The following is an 18,605-nucleotide window of genomic DNA, read 5'->3' as shown; positions in this document are numbered from 1 at the left end:
CAATCTGTTGACACAAATAACACAAATGATATAGCCAGAAATAGGATTGAGGATATAAAAAGTGATTTCAGGGAGTTAGGATGGAAGCTGCAGAGCAGGACGAACAGAGTAGTGTTCTCTGGTTTACTACCGGTGCCACGAGATAGCGAGGTGAGGAACAGGGAGCGGGCGCAGCTGAACACGTGGCTACGCAGCTGGTGTAGGAGGGAGGGCTTCAGATATGTAGATAATTGGGATGCCTTCTGGGGAAGGTGGGACCTGTACAAGAAGGACGGGTTGCATCTGAACTGGAAGGGGACCAATGTCCTGGGTGGAAGGTTCGCTCGAGTAGTTCGAGACGGTTTAAACTAGTATGGCAGGGGGGTGGGAACCTGAGCTGTATACCAGAGGTGAGCGTTGATGCAGGTGAGGCAGTAGCAAGAGGTAGACCAGCTAGTGGGAAGGATTTTCCTGGGAAGGAACCAAGGGATCGGTTAAAGTGTGTTTGCTTTAATGCAAGGAGTATCAGGAATAAAAGTGATGAACTTAGAGCATGGATCAGTACCTGGTGCTATGATGTTGTGGCCATAACAGAGACATGGGTTTCTCATGGGCAGGAATGGTTGCTGGATGTTCCAGGGTTTAGAACATTTAAAAAGAATAGGGAGGGGGGAAAAAGAGGAGGGGGTGTAGCACTACTAATCAGAGAGGGTATCACAGCTACAGAAGCTTCCATTGTCGAGGAAGATCTGCCTACTGAGTCAGTATGGGTGGAAATTAGGAATAGCAAGGGAGCAGTCACCTCGTTAGGGGTTTACTACAGGCCCCCCAATAGCAGCAGGGAGATTGAAGAAAGCATAGGTCGACAGATTTTGGAAAAGTGTGCACGCAGTAGGGTTGTTGTAATGGGTGACTTTAACTTTCCTAATATTGATTGGAACCTCCTTCGAGCAGAAGATTTGAATGGAGCTGGTTTTGTAAGGTGTGTTCAGGTGGGTTTCCTAACGCAGTACGTTGACAGGCCGACGAGGGGAGAGGCCATTCTAGACTTGGTGCTCGGAAACGAGCCGGGGCAGGTATCAGATCTTGTGGCGGGAGAGCATTTTGGTGATAGTGACCATAACTGCCTCACATTCTACATAGCTATGGAGAAGGAGAGGATTAGGCAAAATGGGAGGATATTTAATTGGGGAAGAGGAAACTATGATGCGATTAGACATGAGTTAGGAAGCATGGACTGGGAGCAGTTGTTCCATGGTAAGGGAACTATCGACATGTGGAGACTGTTTAAGGAACAGTTGTTGGGAGTGATGAGTAAATATGTCCCTCTGAGACAGGCAAGAAGGGGTAAGATAAAGGAACCTTGGATGACGAGAGCGGTGGAGCTTCTTGTGAAAAGGAAGAAGGTAGCTTACATAAGGTGGAGGAAGCTAGGGTGAAGTTCAGCTAGAGAGGATTACATGCAGGCAAGGAAGGAGCTCAAAAATGGTCTGAGCAGAGCCAGGAGGGGGCACGAGAAAGGCTTGACAGAACGAATTAGGGAAAACACAAAGGCATTTTACACTTACGTGAGGAATAAGAGAATGATCAAAGAAAGAGTAGGGCCGATCAGGGATAGCATAGGGAACTTGTGTGTGGAGCCTGAGGAGGTAGGGGAAGCCCTAAATGAGTTTTTTGCTTCTGTCTTTACGAAAGAAACAAACTTTGTAGTGAATGAAACCTTTGAAGAGCAGGTGGGCATGCTGGAATGGATAGAGATAGAGGAAGCTGATGTGCTGAAAATTTTGTCAAACATTAAGATTGACAAGTCGCCAGGCCCGGACCAGATTTGTCCTCGGCTGCTTTGGGAAGCGAGAAATGCAATTGCTTCGCCACTTGCGAGGATCTTTGCATCCTCGCTCTCCACTGGAGTCGTACCTGAGGACTGGAGAGAGGCAAATGTAATTCCTCTCTTCAAGAAAGGAAATAGGGAAATCCCCGGCAATTATAGACCGGTAAGTCTCACGTCTGTCGTCTGCAAAGTGTTAGAAAGGATTCTGAGGGATAAGATTTATGACCATCTGGAAGAGCATGGCTTGATCAAATACAGTCAACACGGCTTTGTGAGGGGTAGGTGATGCCTCACAAACCTTATCGAGTTTTTTGAGGATGTGATTAGAAAAGTTGATGAGGGTCGAGCTGTGGATGTGGTGTATATGGACTTCAGTAAGGCATTTGATAAGGTTCCCCATGGAAGGCTCATTCAGAAGGTCAGGAGGAATGGGATACAGGGGAACTTAGCTGCTTGGATACAGAATTGGCTGGCCAACAGAAGACAGCGAGTGGTAGTAGAAGGAAAATATTCTGCCTGGAAGTCAGTGGTGAGTGGGGTTCCACAGGGCTCTGTCCTTGGGCCTCTACTGTTTGTAATTTTTATTAATGACTTGGATGAGAGGATTGAAGGATGGGTCAGCAAGTTTGCAGACGACACAAAGGTCGGCGGTGTCGTTGACAGTGTAGAGGGCTGTTGTAGGCTGCAGCGGGACATTGACAGGATGCAGAGATGGGCTGAGAGGTGGCAGATGGAGTTCAACCTGGATAAATGCGAGGTGATGCATTTTGGAAGGTCGAATTTGAAAGCTGAGTACAGGATTAAGGATAGGATTCTTGGCAGTGTGGAGGAACAGAGGGATCTTGGTGTGCAGATACATAGATCCCTTAAAATGGCCAGCCAAGTGGACAGGGTTGTTAAGAAAGCATATGGTGTTTTGGCTTTCATTAACAGGGGGATTGAGTTTAAGAGTCGTGAGATCTTGTTGCAGCTCTATAAAACTTTGGTTAGACCGCACTTGGAATACTGCGCCCAGTTCTGGGCGCCATATTATAGGAAAGATGTGGATGCTTTGGAGAGGGTTCAGAGGAGGTTTACGAGGATGCTGCCTGGACTGGAGGGCTTATCTTATGAAGAGAGGTTGACTGAGCTCGGTCTCTTTTCATTGGAGAAAAGGAGGAGGAGAGGGGACCTAATTGAGGTATACAAGATAATGAGAGGCATAGATAGAGTTGATAGCCGGAGACTATTTCCCAGGGCAGAAATGGCTAGCACGAGGGGTCATAGTTTTAAGCTGGTTGGTGGAAAGTATAGAGGGGATGTCAGAGGCAAGTTCTTTACGCAGAGAGTTGTGAGAGCATGGAATGCGTTGCCAGCAGCAGTTGTGGAAGCAATGTCATTGGGGTCATTTAAGAGACTGCTGGACATGTATATGGTCACGGAAATTTGAGGGTGCATCCATGAGGATCAATGGTCGGCACAACATTGTGGGCTGAAGGGCCTGTTCTGTGCTGTACTGTTCTATGTTCTATGTTCTATGTTCTAAATTCAAACACAAAGTAAAAGTAAAATTCCTTTAATTCCAAAAGTCAAGCCTATAAAAAAAATCCTTTACGCAGCACCCAACAGCAACCTGTGTACAGAATTCATAGCACAATTCTTTTCTCTGACATCTTGATGAGTTTAAGATAACTGTGACTTTAATTCCTAGACTGGAATCTCTGATAGCATATTCCTGGATCCATCAATCATTTACATTTAGACAAATTTAGCTTCAAGTCTTCTGCAAAGTTTTATCCCAACACTTCCAGAGCTATTACTAACTACTTACTCTAAGATAATACAGTTTCACTATATTCTGATCTTTTCAGGAGCACTGCTTTATATGCATTTCCATGCAAGCACATCAAAGAACTGGCAAAAACAAAGTTAAACTGAAATAGAAAATCTCTCCTTCTAAGCTATGGATATTTCTGTTAAGTCTAAAAATTTGTTTCACCTTAAAGCAAAGTGGTCTGGCAAGCTGAGTTGTAAAACAAACAAAAGAAAGGCATTGAAAGTAGTCCTCACAAACTGTTTTAAAAGAAATCACCATGGCTATGGAAATACTTATAAGTTAATTTCTAACTTGAGGTGCATAGAAAGCCCATGTGCTACTAACTCAAAATTTGAAGCTTAAGCTTAAAATAAATGGTATTCAAATGGATATAATTAAATAGTTTATATCACAATCTAAACATTTTTGTTTAGATTTCAAACTCTCACTCTCTGTCTAGTATGCATTTTTAATTGTTCTCAATTTGCTTACTCATCATGTATCTCTTTTATTCTCCTCTGTCTTTGAAGAAGAATATCCTGTGTTTTGGAATGTTAAAGCAATTGCTGTGGGGTAAGGTTGTTTGCACATGTTTCCAAAGTATAAACTGACTCAGTGGTTAGCTTCACAACGCCAGGGACCTGGGTTCGATTTCACCCTCAGGCAACTGTCTATTTGGAGTTTGCACATTCTTCCCATGTCTGCATGGGTTTCCTCCACGTGCTCTGGTTTCCTCCAACAGTCCAAAGTTGTGTGGGCTAGGTGGATTGGTCATGCTAAATTGCCCATAGTGTTCAGGGATGTGTAGATTAGGTAAGTTATAGGGGGATGGGTCTGTGTGGGATGCTCTGAGGGTCAGTGTAGACTTGTTGGGCCAAAGGGCCTGTTTCCACACTGCATGGATTCTGTGACTTATGACCTATGATAAACTGTGCTGTGGTTGGTAATCCCTTCTCCAGTAGAGGTGCATGAAAATGCAATAATGTACTATGAAGATTTTGCTTTCATACTTGATTTGATTTAATAGTTGGTGCATACTGTCACAGCCGGGGAAAAAAAGCACCATAATCATGTTCCATTTCTCCATGAATCATGACAAAGTGTATAAAAATCTGAGACCATCAAAGCTAAATTTACCTGACTGATTCTACCCTGGACAAAAGCAAACCCACCTGGTTTGTTCAGTAACAGTAAAAAAAATTCTATGCACTGTAATACACTTAGCTTCAACAGAAATGTTGAATACTGGGGGCATGCATTTGAGGTGAGGGAGAAGTTCAAAGGAGACATGAGCGGCAAGTTTGTTTTACACAGGGAGTGGTAGGAGTCTAGAACACACTGCCAGGAATAGTGGTGAAGGCAGTTACAATGGAGACATTTAAGGGACTTTATATAAGCACATGAATATGTAAAGAATGATGGGATATGGATGAAAGGCAGGCAGAAGGGATTAGTTTAATTTGATGTCATGTTTGGCACAACATCATGGGCTGAAGTGCCTGTTCCTGTCTGTTCACTTCTGTGTTCTAAGAATAGTAAATAGAAAAGATCTGCAACTTATACAAAATAAGCAAACCCATTCAAAAAACCCCAAACACACACAATCATAATTAAGACAAACAAAAACAATTGGTTTAACATGCATACTTTGAATGGAAATCAATTTAGACAGGGTAAGTTCTTAAATATTGTAAATATAGCCCAGAAGGTGGAAAATCTTTTTCTCTCATAATCCTTTTGACTTTTTGCACTGACAAGCCACTATTATCATGATGATTGTCCTTCAGTTTTATGATTAAGCAAGTGATCTTTTGTTATGTTAATTCTTTCTCTCAAACTTTCTGAAGTTTTCTTGTTTTTCCCACACACAAAGAGGGAAGAAGAATATGCTGCCTGTGGGGTGTTTTCTAATCTCTGCTGCTCTTGATATTTACAGCTTTTTAAAATCCAGATGCACTCTCAATAATCTTCTCCATGTGCTGCTAGAATCGGTCTTGGCTAATTGAAAGCCCAAATAGTAACTGTTGGAAACAGTATCGTCCAAATGGCATCCTTATTGTCATGAACTTTACATCTAGCTTGGAAAAGAAACTTGTCCTGGATGTTGAAGCTGGTGGCGGACACTCCAGCCAGAGCTTCTCTGCTCCATCTCTTTATTTCTTGTTTCCTCTCCTTTATCCCCCCTCTGTTTGGGCCTTTGCCTGGCGATAGGTCTTGGCCTGGTCTCTCGGTGGCTCTCAGTGGTTTGTACTTGTCCTCAGCCTGGTCGCTTGGCAGCTTGAGACAGTATGCCAGCCCAGTCTCTCGAAGGTTCTCAGCCTAGTCTTTCGGTGAATTGTGATGATGTCATGGCCTGCTCTCTAGCAGTATGTCAGTCCAGAAGCTTGGTGGCTCATGGTGGTGTCTTGGCTCGGCGTGGGAGTGGGTCCTGCCTGGGTATGTTCCTGAGGCATCGCAGGAGATCAGACAGGGTGGCAGCTTAAGCAGCAGCAACGGTTTCTGCACATCGTCAAGAACAGGCAGCTGAGGTCTCCCAAAGAACAAGATAAACGGAGGACTCATCAAAGACTGTTGAAATTCTAACTTATTCCTTTATTTTCCTAATTTAAATTAAGAAAGACTTCACTGCTAACTGTTACCTTATTTCTTTTTTTTTAACTTGGTCTATGACATGATGTCTACCAATTTAACTCTGTTACTTATACTACTTTGTACCAAAGTTTTTGAGACCTGGGTACCTTGGTACCTGAGATAATGCCTAATGTAGTGACATTATACAATTTTCACTGTATTCCTGTACTTAAGTATACGTGACAATAAAATCTAAATCTGATCTAATCTAAAATGTAGGGGTTAATTATTCCAGCATCAGTATTTTGTTCAAATGCCTTTTGATTGAAAGAATCATGGGTCTGGACATACTCTAATGATGCTATCTTGTTTTAAAACGATTTGGAGCTGTACCAAACTGTGGTAGTAGACCTTTCAAATTATAACATTTTGGTCCATCATGTTCAGTTCCACTTGAAGCTTCTCCAAGTGTGCACACTGCACAATCAGTCGAGGTAACAGGCATTTGAAATCACTGTCTGATTCAATTGCACCACATATAATCTGCTCCACTTTGGTGAGCATAGTCTGAATTATGACTATACTGAGGTCTGAGCATACTTAATGTCTCACTAGTGCTGAACCGTTGGGACTGACTTGCATTTGAACATTGCTGTGTGATTCTGCCAATGCATTATATTGATGATCTGTTATATACTGTGAGACAGTCTGTCACAGGCTGTACCATTAAATGCCATTGCTGAGGTTTATGTCTTTCAGGGTGCATGATCGTTATATGTTGGCACGAACTTCTGTGTTGATTTTAGCCTTTACGATATGTTGCCTTGCCTTTTCAGCTCATAGGATCTTAATGGTTGTAAACGCTTCTGATCAAGTTATACCATCAGCATGATGTCTGATGTGAACTTGGCCATCAGCTGAAATTTCCCTTTCATATAGTTGACTCTGAACGTCATTGTGGTTTAATTTGTATGTGTTCTTTACATTTACATGTGCTGCCAGTGTTGTGGTGCTGTACTGTCTTGTTGGTCACCTACGTTCCATTCTGGGGCTTGGCCTAGGAACAAAATTTCTTGCACATAGATCTGATGTTTCTTCATGCCACAGGCTTTGCAGATATCCAGAAAAGCTGAGGAGCTTTTGAGCAAGTGCGGTAACCACATTAATTACAATTTTTGTGTTTTGAAGAGACTTGCTCACTATAGACATAATATTGGCTGCAACAAAAGCAAATAATTATTGTTTGTCTGGCGCTTTCTTTTGTTCAAAATATCCTTCTTAAAGTCTTTAATTCGTGCAGAGGCAATCAATTACTTAATGAGCATCTTTGACATTTCCTCTTCAGAAAAGATTTATGCATGCTCTTTGCTGCACCTCACAAGCTGGTCAAGAGATTGTTGGGCATGCTGACAGTATGGTTTGAGTTGGAGTTTGTTAATCTTGAAGTTAATACTTACCTTAAGCTCATCTTCAAAAATTTTCCATATATTTTCTGAGTAGTTTTGTTTGTGGCGGAAAGACTGGATATATTAATTCTGCAAAGTCTCTCCTTGCTGACAGTAGACAAGATCTTTAAAACTTTTTTTCAGGAGCATCTATTGCTTGACCTGTAAAACAGGATCACATAAGTTAACACAATTGTAATTCAGTGATTGTATCACATTAAACTGCTTCTCTAAGATTTGCCAGGTTGTATTGGCAGGTTTCACCAGTTGATAGACAAAAAAAAATGATGATGTCATGTGGATTTTCACAATTTTTGCATTGACTGAGGGGAAGAAAATGGTAGTATCAGTTGTATTAAGGCAAGCCTTTTTGTAGAATACTTCTTTTTACATTTGGAAGCTCTGTTTTATTCTAGGTGAACTTGGCACCTGTGCTTTCAGGACCATTTAGTTGCTTTTTTAAAAAAAAAGTCACATGAGTACCTTCTCATGTCTGTTTTAATTAAAAGAGAAAGGAAGAGTACTCGTTGTGCTTCAGTACATGTCTGTAAGCTTTAGTTTTAGTTGTAGTTATAACTATAACTTTTTTATTTTTCATTAAAGTACTCTTAGAAATTTTTGTTTCTTGAAATAGCTTACATTCTGATAAAAAAATAAATTAACTGTCTTCTAAGCGGTCAGTGCCCTATCTACACATATACAGCAGTCTCTATTCACGGAAACTGATCCTGCTGCAGGGTGAGAAACTGTCCCTTTCATTGAATTCTTTATTGTTCAGAAGTGCTGACAGGTTGGTCTTCAATTAATTTTCCAACTGTCAGCCATTAAGATATTGGAATCTTTTAGAGACAGCCATTTACTGGCACCATGTGCAAGTTTGTCTCCAACTGAATATTTGTATCTGATGCTGCAATGGTTATGTTAAACTCCTCTAACATAAGAAAATGGGCGTGGATGTTGTGGTTTTGAAGAATCCAACGAACATTTATTGGACCAAATTGTTAAGCATTAACATTCCATTTCTTAGGCACTTAAGTGTCTGAGATCATCAGCTATTATGTTATGACAGAGCAGCATATTTATAGTGTTGTGCTGTGCTACATTAGCATTTCCTAGGTAAGATAGAGCACGAGACCTGTATACTATTCGGTCACATGCCACAGGACACAATGATGATACCATGAAAATGTCTCTTAAGGATGGACTGACATACTGATCATGAGACAAAACACTGCACAGTCCTCAATTTTTCAGGGTGGTAGTTAGGGATGATTTTGCCCTCTCTAGTTACTTCTCCTGTAGACCCAACTGCCATTTCATTACTTGTTTCATTGACATCTCACTTCTCTGTTCATTATCTTCCCTTTTATTATTTAATTTCTTTGATCTTTCACTCTATTATAGGTCTTCACCATTGTTCTCTCCAATCTTTCTCTTCTCTGGATTAGCTTAAAATTTGAAATGTTGTAACATTTTCCAGGTCTGATGAGAGGATGAGAGGATATTGACTTTAAATGTGAGGCAGAATTGTATGGGGCGTGAAAGATGTGGGCTGTGGTGAGATTTGTGGCAGAATCACGTAAGAAGGTTTACCTCCGAGTCAGGACCAATTTGCTGCATCTTATATGCATTTGATGATGATTAACATGCATTTCTTGCTAGGTAACAGAAAATTGCCAATTAATGAAGGTAAGGATTTGGGGGTAAGGGAGCAGTTTTCTGAGGAGGAGGTCAATGATATTGGGGATGAGGAAGCTCTCCTTGTGTATTACAGAGTTCAGCTGTATTGGACACTACAAGGCAGATAGCACCAGTTCAATACCTGCTTTCATTAGAAAAGAGCTAGGTGCAGCAGACTGCCTTGGAATGTAAAATTGCTGTTGGTCATTATGCAGGCATTTGGTTTCCATTGACTGTGTGTTTATTTCAAATGAGTTTTCTTTGGTGATTATAATTAAAAGCTCAGGTTTGGAATTATCCAACAGCTTGTCGGCATGTGATGATCCCCTGCTGGACAATAACAGGCTGCAGATGTCCAATGGGCAACAGGGTCAGAATAGCAGTGACAGAGAGAGGATGTTTAGACTGGATGTAGCAAAACATATGTGCAGAATGGCTTGGTGCTTAAACAGTGATTAGTGTGAGAGAATGGGTAGTATGTATGAGGGTGTGTCAGCTATGTGGTATTATGTAGCATAGCATAGCTTTGAGGCTGCTACAGTGTTGGTGAGGGGCAACGCATGATTGTGGTGCATAGTGGCAGTTCAAAGGTGGCATAGGTGCAAGGGGTGCGATCTTTTGGCAGATATCTGTTGAGTGGCAAGTTGTTCCAGAAAATGTGCATGATAAAATGGGAATAGAATTGAACTTGAGGGATGCCATGGAGATGGTTTAAGTAGTTAATGATATGAGTTTAAGATGTAGCAAGAAATCTCACCTCCTCACAGTGAAAAAGCTTCTGTAAAACTTGACACAACTTGTATTTAGCCTGAGAAAGGTAAGATTAAGCCAGTGAACTCTGCCTCTCTACCCACAGATATGTCTGATCTGCTAGGCATTTCCAGCATTTTCCTTATTGTGTTTCTGGATAATAGTGAACAGCAGTCATCTCTACATAGTATTTAATTGAAAGATCACTATGATCCGCAGTATTTAGTTTAAAGATCACTATGATGCATTAAGAAACTACTGTCAAAATCTGTCAAGCCGACAAAAATTTTGCGAATAATCCAAAATTCAGTTTGTTTCAGAAAGTGAGAAGCTTTTCGTTGTATACTTACCCAGATAATAGCAGGAGTACTAATTTCAGAGGTATTTATTCTGCTAGCGAGTTTTGAGAAGATTTGTAGCTCAGGTTGAGGTTCTGGATGTGAGTTTGCTCGCTGAGCTGGAAGGTTCGTTTTCAGACGTTTCTATTTATAGAAAGATATAAATATAAATAGAAAGAAATATATAAATAGAAAGCGGGACATAACACCAGCGCTTCACCGGAGGCTGACTGATGCTGTTACCTAGAATGGTGACGAAACGTCTGAAAACAAACCTTCCAGCTCAGCGAGCAAACTCACATCCATATTTATTCTGCGTGAGTAGAGTGCTGATGGTTGGGCAAGTGGACTCTGACACAGTGTTCAACATTAGATTCCATAATTGAACAATATTAATTGGATTATGAGTGTACAAAAATTATACTGACAGGCAATTTAGGATTGTCAGTCAAGCTTGCAGTGTTGCGGACTTGCATCTACTGGAAGATATATCTATTAATACACAGGGCCCTGTTCTTTGCAGACAGAAGAAACCATGTGTATGCACTGTGCCTATTTCAACTCAAGAAAATAGGTGACGGCAATTTGTTGGTTCATTTCTTTCGGCGTTAAGAGTCAATCTGCCTAGTTCAAAATTTGGACAAAGACCTGGTACTTAATTGTCAATCATTAACTGGTGCATTGTCCATGACAATTTGTCTACTGACTAGAGTCCACCTGCCAACCAATTAGCACTGTCCTCTGAAATGTCAGTTTTCTTTCAAATTGATATTCTTAAGAATTGTCCTGATGAGTACATGACAAAAAACTTCAATAAAATGGTTCACCTTTCAGCAATACTTCTGTCCTACCAATTGTTTTCTTACATGGAATGCAAGTGTCATGAACAAAGCCAACATGTTATTTCACCATTCCTAGTTGCCCTTGAGAAAAGGAGGATGGGGATATTTGTGGAGCCTCTTCCTCCAGTGAGTTGTTTAATTGTCACTACCCTTCACAACTGGATGATGCAAGATTACAATGTTTAGATCAGATACGTTGGTTGTAGGGTCACTTAGCACTCTCTGTCATTTGTTGCTTATGCTATTTGGCATGCAAGTAGTCCTGTTTGGTAGCTTCACCACGTTCGCACATCATTTTTAGGTATGCCTTCTGCTGCTCCTGGTGTACCCTCCTGCACTTTCCATCGAACAAGAGTAGATCCCCTGGTTTGATGGTAATGGCTGAGCCGGGGATGTACTGGGCCATGAGATTGCAGATTGTGTTGGAATACTGTTCTGCACCTCATGGATACCCAGTCTTGAGTTGCTAGATCTGTTTACAGTCTTTCCCATTTAGCATGGTGATGGTGCCACAGAATATAATGAAGGATATTCTAAGTGTGAAGGCAGGACTTCATCTCGACAAGGACTGTGCGGTGGCCACTCTTCTGATACTGTCATGGACAGATTCATCTGCAGCTGGCAGACTGATAAGGATGAGGTTCAGTATGTTCTCCCCCCTTGTTGGTTCCCTTAGAACTTGCGCCAGGTTCAGTGTCTTGTCTTTAGGACCTGACCAGCTCAAAAGGTATTACTACTGCCGAGCTACCGTTGGAGGAGGACATTGAAGTGCCCAGTCCAGAGTACATTTTGCACCCTTGCCACTGTTAGTGCTTCCCCTACATGTTGTTCAACATGGAGGAGTACTGATTCATCAGCCAAGACAGAACTGTAGGTCGTAATCAGCGGGAAGTTTTCTTGCCCATGTTTAACCTGAAGCCTTGAGACTTCAAGGTGCCCAGAGTCAATGCTGAGCACTCCCAGGGCAATTCCCTCCCAACTGGAAACAACAGTGCTGCCACTTTGGCTGGGTCTGTCTTCCCAGTGGAATAGAACATATTGATGTCTGGTGATGGTGGTTTTGGGATATTGTCTTTAAGGTATAATTCAGTGAGTATAACTCTGCCTGGCTGTTGCTTGACAAGTCTGTGGAACATCTTTCCTAATTTTGGCACGAGCCCCCAGATATTAGTAAGTAGACTTTGCAGTGTTGATGGGGCTGCTTGTGCTGTTGTCTTTTCTGGTGCCTATATTAATGGCAGGTAATCCATCCATTTTCATTTCTTTGTAACGATTGATACAATAGAGTGGCTTGCTAGGCCGTTTCAGAGGACTGTTGAGAGTCAATCATATTGCTCTGAAATCACATGGAGGTCAAACCAGGGGGGAATGGCTCATATCTTCCCCTGAAGTACGTTAGTGAGCCACATAGGTTTTCAATCCATCTGGTCTACTTACACTCACAGAACTGTTAGGGAGGAATTAAGGGTTTTTGATGTAGTGACACTGAAATCATGGTGATTAGCTTGGCCTACAGTAAAATCTTAAAGTTCCAATCCTCAATCCAAACAAACATACACTATACCATCAAACTACTGACATGTACCTTACTGATGACGGATAGATCCTAGGGAGTTAGGCAAGTTATTTGCTGCAGAATTACTAGCCTGTGATCTGCTTTTGTAGCTAGGCATTTATATCAGTGAATTCCTGTCGAAGTAAATATAATGAAGTCAGCGAGGTGGACCTCATAGAATGTAAGTTCCCTGATTAGGGCTGTTAGAACATGGAACATAGAACATAGAAAAGTACAGCACAGTACAGGCCCTTCGGCCCATGATGTCGTGCCGTGCAATAATCTTAATCCAAAAATAAAATAAGCTAACCTACATTCCCCTCAATTCACTGCTGTCCATGTGCATGTCCAGCAGTCGCTTAAATGTCACTAATGACTCTGCTCCCATGACTACCACTGGCAAAGTATTCCATGCGGTCACAACTCTCTGGGTGAAGAACCTCCCTCTGACGTCTCCTCTATAACCTTCCTCCTAACACCTTAAAACTATGACCCCTTGTGGCAGTCAATCCTGCCCTGGGGAAAAGTCTCCGGCTATCGACTCAATCCATGTTTCTCATTACCTTGTACACCTCGATCAGGTCACCTCTCTTCCTCCTTCTCTCCAGAGGGAAAAGTCTGAGCTCAGTCAACCTCTCCTCGTATGATAAGCCCTCCAGTCCAGGCAGCATCCTGGTAAACCTCCTTTGCACCCTCTCCAAAGCCTCCACATCTTTCCTATAATAGGGCGACCAGAACTGGACACAATATTCCAATTGTGGTCTCACCAGGGTTTTGTAGAGCTGCAGCATAACCTTGCGGCTCTTAAACTCGATCCCCCTGTTAATGAAAGCCAAAACACCATATGCTTTCTTAACAACCTTATCCACTTGGGTGGCAACTTTGAGGGAGCTATGCACTTGAACACCAAGATCCCGCTATTCCTCCACACTGCCGAGAATCCTGCCTTTAATCCTATATTCAGCATTTAAGTTCGACCTTCCAAAATGCATCACTTCGCATTTATCCAGGTTGATCTCCATCTGCCATTTCTCAGCCCAGCTCTGCATACTGTCAATGTCTTGCTGAAGCCTGCAATAGCCCTTGATGCTAGCAACGGCACCTCCAACCTTTGTGTCATCAGCAAACATACTAACCCACCCCTCAACCTGTTAATTTGGTCCAGACAGAGAACCCTGGCTGACAGATATAAATAGAAGTGTCAGAGGTTCTATTCACTCTGACGGCTGGCTCTGAGGGATTTGGATCAGCATTAAGGACTCTTGTAATGGATGGTGACGGATGCCGGCCTCTGTGGAATCATTGCAGTGGCAATGAAAGAAAAGCATGCTCCTAAAGAAATTCACTTGCAACAGTTGTCTTTCAGTGGCAGTAAGTATTTCTGGAATCATGCCACTATTTGGGAAGCTTGATTAGTTTGATCCTGCTGTCAAAGATGGGGACCAGTACGTGGAAAGAGTGTGCAATATTTTCTGGGGTAAAAGACATGGGGTAGATGAAAAGCAATAGATAATTGTCCTGACAGCTTGTGGACATGCAGTTTTTTTGGTTATTAGGAGCCAGGAGAATCCATATCAGGATTTTTGACTAGATTAAGATGGCTGGCAGAGGCATGTGACTTTCATTTAACTCTTAACGAGACGCTGAGAGATCATTTGGCACGTGACATTAATGATATAATTGTGCAAAAACACCTACAAGCTGAAGTCCAGTTGGACTTCAAACAGGCGCTGCAACTGGCTTTAGCATAGGGAAATACAGCAAGTGTAGTATATTAGTTGCAGAGTATACCAAGGAAAGTGGCCACCCTCGCCAGGCTAATTCAGCTTGGAGAATACCACTTGAGTAAAGGCAATTGCATATCTTCACCCAGGACATATCCTGATCAGGGACACTGTGGATAGGCCCACAGCAAAACCACCAAAACAAAGCCATGCTTTGTCAAAATAGTGAAAATTTTCTTCAGGATCCGTACAGCAAGCCATTGTTGTTGCTGCTGGTATGCGAACTTGACACAACAAAAAAGTCCCACTAAACCTAAACTGAGGAAGAGAACTCATAGGCCAGTATCCAGGAGAGTGTACTCCCTGGAAAGTCCTGGTTTGGAACAGTTAAATTGTTTAGCAACATCCAAATCAGAACTAATCAAAGTAAACATCTGATTAAAAGGTCACGCAGTTTTATTGGAGGTTGATACGACTGTGGTCATTTGTATGATCACAGAATTAGTCTTTTAACAAAATTCGTTCTTGACTTCAACCCTTAGATTTGTGCAAGATCTCAGCTAGACTGAGAAGCTAATCGAGGAACCTTCACAGATTAAGGGCACAGCTTGAGTTCTGATCTTTTATGAGAAGCAGCTGGCTCAGTTACCACTGATTGTACTGAAAGGCTTAGGCCCAAGCTTGATGGGGTAATAAGCACTATCAAAGGAGCCACAGCCACCTAGTATGTTATTAGGAAGCGAGTCCACGATTCTGCAAGTGCCGCTTGCGTTATGGACAAATGTAGAGCCAGCGATCAGGAGGCTGGAAAGCAAAGGAATCAGCAAACCAGCCCAGTTTGGGGAATGGGCAGCACCAATTGTGAAGCCCGATGGTTGGTTCACTGTTGTGGGGATTTTCAACAAACAGTAAACCGCTCCTTTCAGCTGGATAAATACCCAATCCCTCGCAAAGAGGATTTATATGCAAAGCTGGCAAGGGGACTGTACTTCATGATGCTGGAGATGAGACGTGTACTTGCAATTGTGTATTCAATTAATTGAGTATTCCCTGACGTGTGCTACTGTTAATACCCAGAAAGTTTTGTACCAATATACAAGGCTGTCATTTGGGCTGACATCAGACTGTGCAATTTTTCAGTGGATTATGGAGAACATTTTACACTCAAGGACTCCCATGTGTAAACAAAATGTGATGGTGATAGGATACAGTCCTCAGGAGTTATTTCTCCCTGTAATACAGATTGAGGCCAGTCAGCCCATTGAATCTGTACCAACCCTCCAAAGAGCATCCTATCCAGACCCATGGTATCCCCATAGCCCACTGTTACCAATGCCAATCCATCTAACCTGCATTTATTTGGACTTCGTTGCCAGAGCAACTAGCAGAAGCCCATGCAGATATGGGCAGAATGTGCAAGATGGAATTGAACTCTGGTTGCTGGCAGAGTGAGGCAGAAGTGCTAACTGCTGTGCCACCATGCCGCCCTATGTCTGGCCCAGTTCAGTTTCTTATCAGTGTTAACACCCAGGTTGTTGATTCTAGGCGATTCAGAGATGATAATTCCGTTGAATGTCAAGGTGAGAGAGTTTTAAGAAATGAAAGCAACATTGCAAACAGACTGACCTCATCTGACTGTTGCTGTGGAGACTGATGGAGTTGGTAGTTAGGGAATGGAGTTTGAACGTCAAGTGGTGAAAATAAGTGCTTAAGTTTTCCCAGTGTCTAATTGGAAGAAGCTCTAAAGATATATCCACTTTTGAGGCACAAGATAAATTTATAATGAAAATGTCTGATTAAGTTTAAGGTTGTGGCTGGTCATGTCCATTTCTCTTTGGCCAGTACTGATGGTATACTGCTAGTGCCAAGCTGAACGTACCTCCTTTATCTTTGCAGTTTTGTTCTGTTGAATGGAAAGAAAAACTTGTGTTCTGAACTCAGAAATGTCTGCAAAGATTTTTTTAATGTTAGATTTGTCTATCATTCCTTCCTGCAATTGTAAACAGCAATTGTCCTTCAGACTTTAATGTGCATTACTCAACTAATTAAGTAATCAGTAAGTATCACATTTTATCTCACAATGTTAGCTACTTTGCCATGGTCTTGTGACTTTGTTGGGCTGAACATTCTCAAGACTTTCCCAGTTAATTGTTAAGTAACTTTGAAAAGTATCACCTTCATGTTTCTGTGCTGAGGACAACTTTGAAAAGATTGCTGCTCTCAACTATCCTGACAACAATGTTCAGCAATTCAAAATGAAATTTTTTGATCAAGCAAATACATTTTGAATTCTTTTGTTGTGCTTTGTCACATTTTCCGGATACACTATCTTCCTAATCTCTGTGCCCTCTCATAAAAGGAAATTTTGAACCCTTCATGATTAGAAGGTGCAGGAGTATAAAGTAAGATTGTACGGAAGGGAAAATATTGGCCAAAATCTTCTTTTCTCAAACAGTCAAGAAAGGTAGCAGGAAGGGAAGATAATCGAGCAGGTTGACTTTGAGGAGACACTTGCTGCCTTCCCAGCATCAGAGAAATTATGCTGGGGCCAGGAAGGCCAAGCTGGACCTTGCTGCTTAGCTACTAGTTGAGAACCTTTAAGTGGTTAAATAACATCAACTTAAGAGCCTTATCCTGTTCGGGCTGCTGTTACTTCAGCTCCCATGTAAGCATTGCCCTTATCAAGCCTTGATTGTTAATGCTTCACTAGTCACATGGGTGCTTTCCTGGCGGTGGAAGAATAGAATGAAATTGTTGCACAATGGTGTCGTTATACTAAGTCACTACACATATACGCACAGCCACAGGTGATGTGGGGAAATTATAAGTACTATTGGTGAAGCTCCCTTTGGTGCAGTGGTAGTGTGGGGGAGAAAGGGAAAATAACCAGGGAATTCAGAAAGTCTCCTCTGTCTAGGGCCTTGCTTTGAGCTAAAAAAAATTACTTCAACTCAAGATACAACAAGAAAGAATTGGCCTACTGGACTAGCAAATCCATGTGGGCCAACTGTCAGTTTGGGGGGCTCACTTGATCTACACTAACTTGTGCAAGACAGAGGGCAAAGGAATGGCTACTAGAAGCTGATCTTCCTGACCTTCTCTTCATCATCTCCAACCCCAGATTCCTGAATCACAAACACCTGATCTGGGTGACTTCTGTCGGATTTGAGGAGGCATTACAGCAGCAACCTTGACCTCCACAATAGAAAGAGGAAATGAAAGAGGTGATGTTATATCACTTATGCTTACATGGAAATTTGCCATGTGAAGCAAACAGGATGTTAGGGATGACTAACGAGTCACCGTGTATATCATGGAGGGAATGGTTCCGTCAGAATGCTCAAAAGTGGGGGAAGGGGAAGACATCCATGGTAGAGGTATGCTGGAGGCTGCAGAGCTGAATAGAGGCTGTGGGTGGAAAATTAGGATAAGAACACTGTTATTGTTCTGAGAGGGAGCAGAAGGTATGAGAGCAGTAGTGCAGGAGATGAGGCACACACAAAGGAGGGCCGTGACAATCGTGGTTTGGAGAATCCTAGATAAAGAGAAAAGAAGACATTTTGGATATGGTGTTTGGAATATTGCATCATCAGAACACCTGCTTCACAGACAGAGGAACTTGTATTTAAAAAGCATGTTTTATGCTCTTAATCTAGATGACATGGATGCATTTTGCAATTCTTGGATGAAGCGTTTCACTGACTAAAACCTAGGTGCAGGTTATCTCTTACTTCCCTTGCTGGAGAATGATGCAGATGCCAGAAATAAAACTAGATGATGCTTATACAATAACATTCCTAGCAAGAAAATCATTTTGTAAGCGGGGGTAAAAATAACTAATTTTATATTTCATCTCTGTGCTATTTACTGGAGTTTTGAACGTTAGATGCTTTGATTTCATTGCTTTACCAATAATGCAAAATACACATGAGTCACCTAGATTTATTTGTGCAGCAGTTAAGTTTTATCTAATGAAGTGATTGCCTCCACTTCGAACTTTCCATTGATAAAATTATCAAGGCTGTACTATTTGAGCAAAGAACTCTTACTCTGCTACCGTACTGGGCAGCAAGTTAGAATACAAACATATTGCAA

At 41.9% G+C, this 18,605-nt stretch overlaps 1 protein-coding gene across 3 annotated transcripts in view; it reads left to right on the top strand.

The window, feature by feature from the left end:
* LOC125464939 (ribosomal protein S6 kinase 2 alpha-like) overlaps positions 1–18,605 on the top strand; it is a 302,768-nt gene that overhangs the window by 128,189 nt on the left and 155,974 nt on the right. The gene's annotated exons all lie outside the window — the stretch shown is intronic.

This window comes from Stegostoma tigrinum, chromosome 24, assembly GCF_030684315.1.
Source record: "Stegostoma tigrinum isolate sSteTig4 chromosome 24, sSteTig4.hap1, whole genome shotgun sequence".
Lineage (NCBI taxonomy): Eukaryota > Metazoa > Chordata > Chondrichthyes > Orectolobiformes > Stegostomatidae > Stegostoma > Stegostoma tigrinum.
Note: the sequence above shows the minus strand (reverse complement) of the source record. Positions and strands in the feature narration are given on the sequence as shown.